This window comes from Oryctolagus cuniculus, chromosome 12 (assembly GCF_051225735.1).
Source record: "Oryctolagus cuniculus isolate XC-2025 breed Fujian yellow rabbit chromosome 12, ASM5122573v1, whole genome shotgun sequence".
NCBI lineage: Eukaryota > Metazoa > Chordata > Mammalia > Lagomorpha > Leporidae > Oryctolagus > Oryctolagus cuniculus.
In genome coordinates, this window is record NC_142878.1 from 3,690,132 (window position 1) to 3,704,074 (window position 13,943).

Genomic DNA, 13,943 nt, shown 5'->3' on the forward strand with positions numbered 1-13,943 from the left:
CTTCACGCGCAGCGGTCTGTGCATTTACAGCTGCGCCTCTGACACTGTGTGCGTTGAGAGGGATTTTCAGGTCTCAGACAGTGGCAGCACAAGACATTTTGCGTCATCTAGGAATGCAAGGGAGGCACCTGCACATTAGTAACAATTAAAGTGGTTGCCCCAAGCTGCCTGAAAATATCCTTTGAGAGCAGTGACTGGGGTTGCTTTACGTTTGCGGATTATTTACGGAGGACCATCTCTCCCTAAAGCTGAGGCTGCAGAAGCATCAAGCCACCGGCGTCCCTCAGTTCTCTGTAGATCCGCCGTGAATTTGTAGCTTCTGTACATTTCCCTGGGATTTCGACTTAGTTCCTCTTTGTGTTAGTGCTCTGTTTCAACTATTTCCTAGTTTCCATTTTAAACACCAGAGTTAGTTAGTTTTATGTGACTAGTTAATAAATAATGACATGGCTTAAAGCCCTCAGTTTGTGCTTATTTTTGATTTACTGAATAAAATCATAGAGTATAATATATGTGATGCCATCTTTTTTTTTTTGGCAATTTTTGAGTCTTCTTTTCTTGGCTTAGGATATGTTCTATTACTGTTCAGCTGTTTTTTTTTTTTTTATTTTTGACAGGCAGAGTGGACAGTGAGAGAGAGAGACAGAGAGAAAGGTTTTCCTTTTGCTGTTGGTTCACCCTCCAATGGCCGCCGTGCCCGGTGCGCTGTGGCCGGCGGGCAGGAGCCAGGTACTTATCCTGGTCTCCCATGGGGTGCAGGGCCCAAGCACTTGGGCCATCCTCCACTGCACTCCCGGGCCACAGCAGAGAGCTGGCCTGGAAGAGGGGCAACCGGGACAGAATCCGGCGCCCCAACCAAGACTAGAACCCTGTGTGCCGGTGCCGCAAGGTGGAGGATTATCCTAGTGAGCTGCGCCGCCGGCAACTGTTCAGCTGTTTTATTGTAATTTGAATTTTGAATTTATTTTTGAAATGTTGTACCTATCATTGTCTCATATCTACAAATCTTCAGGGTTTCGATTTTTTTATGTGAAGTACTTTTGTTTGAATTTGTTCTGTTTTCCGCCTTATATAGGTGTCAAAGATTTATTCATTTCTGGGGGAAGGAGCAGAGTCTTTTCAGAGTAAACTTCCGGTTTTAGTAATCAAGCATTTCTGTTGTTTCCCGTTTCATTAATCAAAGTCCAATACTTACTGATTTACTTCTCTCACCTTCCTTGAGTTCAGCTCATTGTTGCGTCTTCAGCTGCTTGCGTCGACTGTGCGATTCTTATTGTAGGCTGACTGTGTGGTTCTAAGTATGTTCACGGTTACGCCAGGTGCTCTGAGCAGCACGCCAGTCACGCCGACAGGTTACACTTGCAGGCTTCCCGTCCCTGCGTCACGAGACTGTTATTCAGGTCCTGTTGTCCTTTTCACTCAGGAGCCCATCGGGTGCTTGTACCTGCTTTCCAGATGATTGCCACGTGTCTGGTTATCTCTTCTTGCTTATAACTTCAGCTCCCCTGAGCGGGCTCTGTTGTAATTGTTGCGATTCTTTGTGGCCGAATACTCAGGACTTGGGAATGTTCATATGCGCTACAAAACCAGCGTTTTGGTTTGCTAGATGCACAGTTGTAGCCGTTTCTCCCTCTGTCATCTGCATGCATGGATGAGCACAGGCTCACACCCACAGCTTTAGGTGGAGCTTCCCTGCTGAATTGTTAACTCCCCTACACTTCTCGTCGTTGTCCGTCCTTACCGCGGGTAGAACGTTCACATCTGGATTTTGAAGTCCGTCTTTTATGTCAAAGTGTTCACCTTAAACATTTGATTCTGTGTTGCTGATTACATAAAGGTCATGGATGTTATAACATCTTTGCGGATTTTATGTTTTCTCATCTCAAATTATCTTTGTCCTACCCAAGTTTTGCCTTCAACTTTGTGTTCATTTTGATTCGACATGAAATTCTGCTGTGTCTGTTTGCCTTTTATTCAATCCAGGGTGATTGATTTTCTTCTGGCCTTATAATTTTAATCTTTTGTGTGTCATTGTTCTTTTGAATGTCTCTGATTAATAACAGAACTGGTGTTTCGCATTTAAAACCTTCGTCTGGTAGTCCCTCCCACGGGAGACAGTTTATTCGCTTCCATGTGTCACTAGTGGCCTCGTATCTTATGCTTTTTCCGTCTAGTGCTTTCCTGGTTTATTCCCACCATTTACAGGCTGAGTGTGCGTGTGTGTGTGCGTGTGTGTGTGCGTGTGTGTGCGTGTGTGTGCACGTGTGTGTGCGTGTGTGTGTGTGCGTGTGTGCGTGTGTGTGTGCGTGTGTGCGTGTGTGTGTGTGCGTGTGTGTTGGAAATGCATGAACCTCTTTAGTTCCAGCTTTCATTTCTGACTTGAAATTATGATTCAGTGTCACGTCTATTTTTAGTGCTTGGCATATTTACATGTTTCATGCACATTTTAAAACCCCCATTTTTGTCACCATTTACGATTAGTTGTCATATGTCTCAAGCCACTGGAAGAACTTTAGAATATCATATCTTTTATTTTCATCATCCTATTGCTATTATATTAGTCTCATATTTTCACTAATAGCTAAGGAGTACAAATAAAGGCTTACTTATAGGAATAATCATATCCCTGTATTATTCCTATAATGATAGAAATCATATTCCTTTAGGAATCATCATAGCTTTCCTGTGACTATCCCATCATCCTCTTTATTATGTGGTTACTTTTCATTTTCTCCAGTATACACCTGAGTGAGTCAAAGCAGCTGTGGTCTGAGGCCTGTCTGCATTCTCCCACGGCCAGCTGTTTTCTTGCATTGCACTGACATGCTGGTTTGCATACAAGATTGTGAGGTTCAACGATTCGCCCTTTGAACTTTGAAGACACGACTTCCAACTTGTGCCAATGAGTTGTCTAATGATGTCCATGAGGAGCAAAGCGCCCCTTTATTGCTTCTGAAGGAAATTCTGTTTATTTCTTGAAAACTTTCTGCTTTTGCTGTTATTCACAGAATTCTAGAGCTCCACCAGCATGAGTCTCCTGGGGGTCGTTCATAAATTTGATGATTGCTTAGTCAGTGTGTGTTCCTGCATGATGAGCCCTGACTGCCTCCACGTCAGGAACGCTGTCCTCTATTAACTGATGCAGATCTCTCCTTTCACGTCTTGATGTTGTAGAACTCACACTAAGTGGAAGCTGACCTTTCTAGGTTAACCCTCCAGGACTCCCCATGGACCTGTTAATGCATTATGTGTGCTAGAAAATCACCTCCATCAAAAGTGCCCTCAGCAAAAGGCGGCAGGCAGAGTTCTTGATGGGTTTATCTAGGAAGAGATTCGGGAGCGCGTGGCATGTGGCACGTGGCTGCCTTGAGGACAGGGCCGCATTATGGAGCAGGGAAAAGACGCGCTGCGGAAGCAGCTATGGCCCGAGCTCAGGTCTGGCTGCTTTGCTTTGAGTAAAGGGAGTGGCTGAGCAGGGGATGCCCGCCTGGGAAGACAGGCGTCAGATGTCAGCAGGGCTCCTGTGCAGCGGGGTCATGAAGTGGACGGCTACTGCCCACGGGAGGGACGCCTTTCATGTGACGCTGTAGGACGTTTCTCTGTGCCGGAGTTACAGGGCGACTGGATCTGGAAGGGAAGCACTAAGGAAGACGCGTGAGAAGCTTCTGCAGATGTCTTTTCAGAGATTCTTCTGAGAAATCATGTTTTATGTATTTTTGCAGTACACTGTGATGTTTTGATACACGTCCCATTGCAGAACAATTAAATCAAGCTGCTGACAGGTTCGCATGAGAACGTGTGGAGTCCGCTGCTGGCAATTGGGTCGTGCACAAGGCGTTCTCCTGGTTGTAGACACTGCTGCGGTTACGGTGGTGGCAGCCAGCACGCAGCAGAGCCAGGTGGGTGGCGTTTGTCTTGGCAAGGGCATCCGGCAGAAGGGAGGAGGAAGAGAAAGCCCCCCTGACGTCTGGGACCGCAGGGGCAGGTACAGAAAGAAAGGCTGGGGTTTGGGGAGTGGGCAGTCAGAGCACGGGACTTGTGTGGGGTTTGGGGAGTGGGCAGTCAAAGCACGGGACTTCTGTGGGGTTGGGGAGTGGGCAGTCAGAGCACGGGACTTGTGTGGGGTTCCGGGGAGTGGACAGTCAGAGCACGGGACTTCTGTGGGGTTTGGGGAGTGGGCGTCAGAGCACGGCACTTCTGTGGGGTTCCGGGGAGTGGGCAGTCACAGCGCGGCACTTCTGTGGGGTTTGGGGAGTGGGCAGTCAGAGCACGGCACTTGTGTTTGTCGGATGAGGATGTTGGCTCGGATGCATTGGCATTCTGGTGCTCAGAGGACTTGTAGTTGGGGAAATCAAGAAGCAGATTGGAATGGGCACCAGAACGCAGAAGGTGAGCGGCATACGACAACATAGGAGGGCACAGGCGTAGGGCGGTGGTTTTTCTTTTTTCTCCTCCAGGGGCTTAAAGTCTGTTTGTGAGGTCAAAGTAGTACTTTATAGGCAGTTTAATTTTGGGCTGAACTGGGTATGCCACACCTCTGCAGACAATGAGGGCTTGCGTTGGTCTTGATGGGGGGGGGTGGGGCTGAGCTAGGGGCAAGAGCAGGGGAGATGGACAATGGTGTGCCCTTTCGGAATCCAAAGGTCTCCAGGTGGCATGGCTCCAGGGCACAACGCCTAGGAAAAAGCCAGTTCCTCCTGATGCAGGGGGCTATGGGAAGGCCCGAGTGCACCTGGGTTCCTGTAGTCCGAGTGCACCTGGGTTCCTGTAGTCCAAGTGGGCCTGGGTTCCTGTAGTCCGAGTGCGCCTGGGTTCCTATAGTCCGAGTGCGCCTGGGTTCCTGTAGTCCGAGTGTGACTGGGTTCCTGTAGTCCGAGTGCGCCTGGGTTCCTGTAGTCCGAGCGTGACTGGGTTCCTGTAGTCCGAGTGTGACTGGGTTCCTGTAGTCAGAGCGCGCCTGGGTTCCTGTAGTCCGAGTGCGCCTGGGTTCCTGTAGTCCGTGCTGCACTTGGGTGTTGCCTGTGGGGTCACCCACAGTGTAGCTGAAGGAGGCCTGTGCGTGCTGAGCGCTGGGGCTGGCACCGTGCCGCGGTGTCCAAGACAGACGTACAGAGGGGAGCTGGAGGAATGCGTGCCCTGCAGATGGGAGGGGGGCACTTAATCGCCTAGAAGACCGTGCGAGGCAGGATTTCACAGGGACTGTCGGTGGTTTAGGTTCCCAGGAAAACCTAACAGGAATTTTATGCAGCTGAAAGCCCTGCGCCCTTGGGACTGGCACCGGTAGACCAAAAACATAAATTTATTTTTTCAAAGAGCAGGCTATGGTCTCCCCTGGAGTTTCCCAGGATATTCTTCTGCCTTCCAGGAAGAGGAAACAAAAGTTGGTGGTCGGGGTGGGTGTGACGTGGCATCTACTACTAAAGGCTCTCAAAGGGGACACTGGAAGCCAGGAGGCTGCAGAGTCGTCTCCCTGCCTCCTGCTTGAGCCCCTGTCCTAACTGTCCCCTGCCCCGGCCCTCCAGGGGTCCTATACACAGACGTTCAGGAACCTCTGATTCTGCACACAGAGAACCGTCGTTGTCCTCTGGGACAGCTCAAGAGAGCTCCAGCTGTGGGCCCTCTCTACCCACATCCAGGCTGCGTCCAGCGCCCTCCCCGGGGGGCTTAGCCGTGGGGACAGCACTCAGCCTGTCTGTTGGTGTTGGATTGTCTGTCCCCTGGGAACTTCTTGAGTACGGAGGGTCCGGTAGAATTGTCGCTGGACACCCAGGTAGAAGAACCGTGCGTGGCTGTGTCAGCTGTCAGGCTGCGTGGACGCACGCGTGGACAGACGCAGGACTGTGTGGCCTCTGATTCATTTTGTGGCCACGTTGGGTTTGGCAGCTGTCGCACGGGTGCTGCAGGCTGAGCTGCTCTCCGTCCTGTGCAGTGGCGACTTGGATGGGGCCAAGACTCGGGTCTGGGGCTGTCGACCCCTGGATTCCTCACTCGTTCTACAAGGGGCTGGCCGGGTGGGGGTGCTTTCTCTGAGTGTTGGGATAGCCTCCCAATTTCTCCCGCCGTTACAGTCTGAGAAAATTTCACCGCACAGACCGGCAGTGGGAGTCCCTCGCTGACATTTTGCTTTTCTCCTCTTTTTGAAACAAAGGCCAGTGAAATGGAGATGCCAGTGCGTCTCCGCTCAGCAGACTGAACTCTGCCCTCAGGATAAAGGTCTGGCACGCTGCATTGTCCTTGCGTGCAAATCCCAGCACGGCTGCCGCTCTGCCGTCCTGAGAAATTCCTGCTTGCTTTCCTGGGAACTGAGTCTGTGAAGTGGAAATGCGGAGGCCTGTGCAAATGTCAGCTGCATCCCGGAGACAAATGGTGGGACAAATTGCTCTCTGTGGGGTTCCGTCCAGGAGCGCAGACGACCGCTCTGCTCTCGCTATCATTAGCAGGGCTGCAATGGAGGCCGCTCGCATGTTGACAGCAAAGAGAGAGTAATATTTATCTGTGTGACCATCCAGCGACTTCGTACGTGTTTGCAATTCAATTTTGTGTTTTCAGGAGGCGGTAGGAGCAGCGTAAAAACTTCCCAGGGAAGGAATGGGAACTCACAAGGAAACCTGGGACTGCAGTGAGGCTTGGTCAAGAAATGGAGGTTGTGTGCTCACGTTGAAGTCTTGAGCTCACTTGAGCCTTGGATTTCAGGCAATCTTTCCTTGACCGTGAGCAGAGCTGGATTCTGAGCTGTAGAACTGACCTTTGCGAAAGGACGCCGTGTTGTTTGGCTCTTTATTACGTGGCGGTGCAGGGGATGAGGGATGAGGGAGTCCTGGAAGCTGCGATGCACTGTGCATAGAAATGACTACAACAATGCCTGTGCCGGCGACGACGATGGTGGTGAGGATGGTGATGATGATGATGGTGGTGGTGATGGTGGTGAGGATGGTGATGATGATGGTGGTGAGGATGGTGGTGGTGACAGTGAAGACAGTGATGGTGACGGTGGTGATGGTGGTGAGGATGGTGGTGGTGGTGGTGGTGACGATGGTGATGGTGATGATGATGGTGGTGACAGTGAAGACAGTTATGGTGACGGTGGTGATGGTGGTGAGGATGGTGATGGTGATGGTGATGGTGGTGGTGACAGTGAAGACAGTGATGGTGGTGATGGTGGTGAGGATGGTGATGCTGATGATGGTGATGATGGTGATGATGGTGGTGAGGATGGTGATGGTGATGGTGGTGATGATGGTGGTGATGATGATGGTGGTGGTGACAGTGAAGACAGTGACGGTGATGGTGATGATGGTGGTGGTGGTGACAGTGAAGACAGTGATGGTGATGATGGTGGTGGTGAGGATGATGATGGTGGTGGTGACAGTGAAGACAGTGATGGTGATGGTGATGGTGATGGTGGTGGTGACAGTGAAGACAGTGATGGTGATGGTGATGGTGATGGTGGTGGTGAGGATGGTGGTGATGGTGGTGGTGATGGTGATCATCATGATGGTGATTATGCTTTATCACTGGAAACTATGGCCCAGGATATTTCCCCCAGTCAGTCCTGTGGGGCATTGCAGGTCTGTAGTCACGTACATCATAGCAAAGCAGTGCCCTGGGTCCCAGCACAGAGGACTGCTGTGTGCGACTGCGGGGGCAGCCGCATTCTGAAGCAGCTCCAGGGGCCAAGTGCTCAGAGCAGGCGGGCTCTGCATCTGTGTGAAGCTTGCTCCCGTAGCCCTGGACCAGGGTCCGTCATGGGAGCTGAGGCAAAGAGAGCGTGGCTGGCTTTTCAGACTTTGATAGCCGAGACGCACCACCCCACTCTTGACACCGTACCCCCATGCAGCCCCTACTGCCCATTACACGTGCAGCAGCCCCCACTCACATACGTATGCAGCTGCACGCCCACCCCTGCCACCTGACGCGCACACGTGCACGTCCTCACCTCGATGACCTCCCTGCGTAGTGTACACAGCCTATGCATCCCCGTGCATATTCTCTGCTGCTCTCTCTACACCCACAGCCTACACCCTGTATTCTTCTACCCTCTCGTGCTTCATAACCACACCCTGCCTGCCAGCATGAACCCCCTGCCCCATATTCAGACACTTATTATACATCGTCCCTGCCTACGTATGTGCCCCCGCCCCCGACACGTTACTGGATCATCCAACCATCCTGGAGTCTTTGAACCCATTGGCAAGGGGCGGCTTCCTTTGTATGCCCAGGTGGAGGGTGGACTGGCCAGGGTGAGCAGTGTGCTGCACCTGGGCCTTCTCCCCCTCTCCTGGATGGAAAGGCCGAGGCGGTCCCTTGCAAGCTGACCTCCCTGGCTATGGTCGGGAAGGAGCACACAGCTGTGCGTGGAGGCAGGTAACTGGCTCCTTGTTCTCTGAGCTGAGAAGATAACAGATTCAGAGATGCTGACTGTGTCTCCTTCTAAGTGACATATGGCGCATGTGTGTTGCGACTTCTTGTTAGCAGCTCAGCAAGGCGAGATGACATTTAGACAGTTGGTGGCAAACCCTTCTGTCATCAGGCGGCATCCTGAGTCTGCCCAGACATGAAATGATCTGTGTCTTCCCTCTGGATGCCAGGCAGAGCCGCGCACTCTGCCAATACAGAAAGGCTTCCTGCTCCTTGCAGGTTCTACAGTGGAGAGTTTAAGCCTGCGCTGATTCTATCAGACGCCTGCAGGACCGTTGCGGACATCACGCCATGGCTGTGAACTCACACCCCTAAAAGACACACAAAGCCTTGGAATTGAGGCCACTTGCTGGAAAAAATAAAATTCTGATGCCTTTTCAAGGTAGGAGATTTTCTCAGAATTGTTGCCTCATGATGCCACACGCCAGCTTGACCTGGTGCGGCCAGCCCCAGCATTGCGCGTGATCTGTTCTCAAGCGGGACTCAGAAAGGCCGAGAGAGATGCTGCCAGCGCACAGCCCTTGGCTCTTGGGTTCTTCTTCTATTTCTGTAGCCCTGTTCCAATTTCCAGTCTGCTGACGAACTTAATGGCTATTGTTCAGGGGTGGGCCATCTCTGTGAAAAGCTGCCCCCTCAGTTGTAGCTGATGGAAGTCACCCGTGAGGCCCTGGGCTTGATCCCCAGCAACCATATTTGTCGCACTGCTGGGCTTGGAGCTAGAACCAAATAAAGTTCGGTTAAAAGGACAAGCAAGCTCAATGTGAGTTGTCAGGGGTTAAACAAGTTCTATTTCTTAATCATTAAAAGTTCTTTGAAGTATGGCAACTTTTTTTTTTCTGAAAATCCTATGAATGGAATGATATTGTATGCATCTGAAATTAGTTTGAGGCTTCTCCGGGGTCAAGAGCCAGGGGATTGCTTAGAACACCAGAGATTGGCTAGTGGAGAGTCTGACCCCACCTCCCAGAGCAATGAGAGGCGTGAGGGAGGCAGGGAGAAAGGGCCGGGCCTGTGACCAGCGGGGACCGGGAGGCAGAGGCCACCTGGTCCTGACGAGTCGTTTGCATTGACAAGAATGACACTAGAGACCAAGACACGAGAGAAGCGGGAGCCGTGCAGTTGGGCAGGGGGGGCGGGGCGTCTCTGCCTGAGTCACTGGAACCTTGCACCCCCCACCCCCAGTGGCCCGGAGGTTGGCTGTCCTGCGTCCCCTCCCCCCACCCCCCACTGGGGCCAGCATTGCAGGGCTGGTGGGGGTGGAGGGAAGGGCGCGGTCAGGTCCAGCTGGGCCATGCCTGGCTCCCTACGCTGACCCGTGCTTTGCTGGACCTCCTGGCCAGTCAGCTTCACCCCCTGGTCTCCACCCACCTTCCTGGTACCCCCCGCAGCACCAGCGACACCAATGCGCAGTGCAGGGCACTGGAAGGCTGGGGTGGGGCAGGGTGGGGAGGGGGAGGAGGAGAGATTTGTGAAGAAGACAGCACAGGGCATGAAGTAGCAGCAAATCAGAGCTTGGACTGGACCGGGCCTTGCTCAGGCGGGCAGCGTCTCTCCGAGGGCACCTGCTCAGGGCTGTCGGGGAGTTCACACACTTTTCTTTGTCTGAAGGAAAGAGTGCTCCTTCATCGGGAGCCTATAGGTGTCTTGACTTGAACAGAATTCCAATTTCCTTTGCCTCCCACGCTTTGCTGCTCACAGGTGATCAGCCTTCCCCAGGGGGCCAGGCCTGCCTCCCACACGTCCCTCGTGTGCCCCCATGGGTCCTCCCGGCGCCCCTCTCTGTTTCTGGAAGCCTTTGCCTGACCCGGGGTCGCCTGCAGCTCCTCAGCTTTCCTCAGGGGCACTGCCCGGAGGCGACCATCTTTGTGCACCCCGAATGTCTCATCCAGGCGAGTTTGCATCATTTTCTGGAACTCCACAGAGAGCCGCGTGCTTCTGCTGGACACGAGGAGTAGAAGGGACGCAGTTAGGCTTTTGCATAAACGCCAATGCCTCTTTCTGCAGTCGTTTGCTTGGAACGACACCTGAAGGTCTTATTTAAGCAGCAGAGGCTCAGCCAATGAAGCAAGCTTCCCAGTTAACTGGGGGCTGAGTCACTGGTACAGCGCGGAACCGCAGCTGAGACGCAGAGGTGTGAGCCCGACTCTCGTTCCTTTCCCATTTGCTGGACGAAGAGACCAGCCTTGGGCCAGCCAGTACCCTGCAATAGTGCTCACTGGGCCTCGGAGCAGACGGCGTGGTGCAGCCCTGCCCTTGGCAGATGGGCAGTTCAGGGACACTGGGATGGGTTCAAGGGCAGCCTGCTTTCTGTGGCAGCGTTGAGAGCAGGCGTTCGCTCCGGGACTCTCAGCTGCCTCCGCCTTGCTGGTTTTCGGCCCCGCTTCCTCGGGTCTCTAGTGTAGGGAAAGGGCAGTGATGCTCAGGGGGACGTCCCAGTCGGCACCACGGCTCTCAGCCCGGTGGCCCAGTGCCGTTCCCGGTGAAGCATCGTCAGGCAGCGCTCCTCTCAGTAACTAACTGCAAAGAAGCGAGGCTGAGGAATGCTGAGCCTGACACCCGTTTGCAAAAGGAATCAGAGAGGAAAGGAAGAAAAAGCAAACAGTCTTTCCGGGATTTACAGACTCGGGGTTCCGGCCTTGTAGTCGAACAGAGTAAGACTGAAGGGCTTGGGACACGCGACAAGCGCCTTGGAGCCACGGTGAAATCCAGCTGCTTTTATTAAGGGCTTTTGTAGCGATCCATGGGGCCACTGTCGAGCTGTTTTAATTCGGGTTCTCCGCAAGCGGCCTCTCATCCCAGCGCTCACTGATGAGTGGATTTCCTGAGCTGTGGAAATGAGTTCTTCTCTGATCTGATTTGCAGGACTGACACTCTCAGGAGGGAAGGTGAGGCTGACAGTGAGCAACCAAGAGGCCGCACTTGCTACGCGTCTTTGAAGAAGAAGGCAGGCACATCTTCAAGACCCTGACGTGAGGAGTTCAGCTGTCTCCTGGTTTGCTTTTTACGTAAATCATTTACAGAGATTCCTAAACTACACCTCCTAAAACCTTAATGCCTTTAGCTATTTAGTAATATTTTAAACTATTTATGGGAAGGATTATCCTTTGGGTGATAGGCACATAGCCTTAATTACTCGGACAGGAAGAGGGGAGGTTTGGGCTGCAGAATTTGGGAACGGTCATGGGTTCCAGCCACCACGCTCCCGATTACTCTGCTTGGTCACTGGGACTCCGGTCACCGGGTTCTCAGCATGGGGGAAGGCAGCACTGTGTATTTAATAGGATGGCCATGAAGAGCCACATGGGGAGCTCGTGGGCCGGGCGTCCACGCTGCCTGGCGTGTCCTCAGTACCGAGCGGTTTCCACCCCTTGCCCTGCATTTCCGTGCTCGCGACAACGTCATTGCCAACTCGCCCCTCAGCACGGTGGTCTGAGCACATCCGAGGCACTCCGATGAGCTTCTTACAGAACGGGTGCATCGCCTTGCTTCCTTTCTCAGTGACTACTCAACTCCAGATAGGACGGATTGAAGTGACTTTTACTCAGTGACTACTCAATTCCAGATAGGACGGATTGAAGTGACTTTTACTCGAAGTAAAAGTAAAAGACACTTTTGTGCTTGGGATTTCTTTAGTCCTGGCACCTGGTTGTCTTTGATTCTAAGTCAAAGAATTCCAGCGTTATTTCAACGTCCAGGACCCTTACAGAATCAATGCTTCAGATGGGGGAGGGGGCAATTAATCTAGATTCTGTTGTCAGGTGACTGCTGTATCTTATTTCCACCTGTGATGGACGTATATGTGTAATGTTGAACATATATTGCATCCATTCTATAAATGTATGTGTGTATATATAAAACTATACACACATACAAGGGGGTCTTCAAAAAGGTCAAAGAAAATGTGTATTAGGAAAAAAACTAGGCCTGGATTTGAAAAATGTTTGCATTAAAGTAGACGTATCTTTAAACTCCATTTTCCAGAAACTTCCTGAAGTACCTTGTGTAAATAACGTGTAAGGCACGTCTGCTGCAAAGGGCCTACTCCAGTGGGAGGCTGGCTTGCTCACCTTCAAATTACACCGAGGAAGGGCGAACATTTACCTGGGATCTCTCATTTAGGTTTTATTTCTATCTGACGTCATGTCATTATTAATAAAATCTGTCTTTACCCTCAAAAATGTTCCAAGGGTGTAATAAAAGGGTTTGGATGATGCGATGCTTGGTTATCCCAGGGGTAGGTGATTCTTGGTTATCCCAGGGGTAGGTGATGTGATGCTTGGTTATCCCAGGGGTAGGAGATGCTTGGTTATCCCAGGGGTAGGTGATGTGATGCTTGGTTACCCCAGGGGTAGGTGATGTGATGCTTGGTTATCCCAGGGGTAGGATGTGATGCTTGGTTACCCCAGGGGTAGGTGATGCTTGGTTATCCCAGGGGAAGGTGATGTGATGCTTGGTTACCCCAGGGGTAGGTGATGTGATGCTTGGTTATCACTGTGGTAGGTGATGCTTGGTTATCCCAGGGGTAGGTGATGTGATGTTTGGTTATCCCAGGGGTAGGTGATGCGATGCTTCGTTACCCCAGGGGTAGGTGATGTGATGCTTGGTTATCACTGTGGTAGGTGATGCTTGGTTATCCCAGGGGTAGGTGATGCGATGCTTGGTTATCCCAGGGGTAGGTGATGCGATGCTTGGTTATCCCAGGGGTAGGTGATGCGATGCTTGGTTACCCCAGGGGTAGGTGATGCGATGCTTGGTTACCCCAGGGGTAGGTGATGCGATGCTTGGTTACCCCAGGGGTAGGTGATGATGCTTGGTTATCCCAGGGGTAGGTGATGCGATGCTTGGTTATCCCAGGGGTAGGTGATGCGATATTTGGTTATCCCAGGGGTAGGTGATGCGATGTTTGGTTACCCCAGGGGTAGGTGATGCGATGCTTGGTTATCCCAGGGGTAGGTGATGCGATGCTTGGTTATCCCAGGGGTAGGTGAGGCGATGCTTGGTTACCCCAGGGGTAGGTGATGATGCTTGGTTATCCCAGGGGTAGGTGATGCGATGCTTGGTTATCCCAGGGGTAGGTGATGCGATATTTGGTTATCCCAGGGGTAGGTGATGCGATGCTTGGTTATCCCAGGGGTAGGTGATGCGATGCTTGGTTATCCCAGGGGTAGGTGATGCGATGCTTGGTTATCCCAGGGGTAGGTGATGCGATGCTTGGTTACCCCAGGGGTAGGTGATGTGATGCTTGGTTACCCCAGGGGTAGGTGATGCGATGCTTGGTTATCCCAGGGGTAGGTGATGCTTGGTTACCCCAGGGGTAGGCGATGCTTGGTTACCCCAGGGGTAGGTGATGATGCTTGGTTATCCCAGGGGTAGGTGATGCTTGGTTACCCCAGGGGTAGGTGATGCTTGGTTACCCCAGGGGTAGGTGATGTGATGCTTGGTTACCCCAGGGGTAGGTGATGTGATGCTTGGTTACCCCAGGGGTAGGTGATGCTTGGTTACCCCAGGGGTAGGTGATGTGATGC

The 13,943-nt window shown here is 52.2% G+C and overlaps 1 long non-coding RNA gene across 1 annotated transcript; it reads left to right on the forward strand.

Annotated features, from left to right (window-relative positions):
* Window positions 1-3,601: 3,601 nt before the first annotated feature.
* Window positions 3,602-12,391, forward strand: LOC138844518 (uncharacterized). Its single transcript, XR_011380411.2, has 2 exons — window positions 3,602-3,899; window positions 11,281-12,391. It is a non-coding gene; the product is annotated as an uncharacterized LOC138844518 (long non-coding RNA).
* The last annotated feature ends 1,552 nt before the right edge of the window (window positions 12,392-13,943 follow it).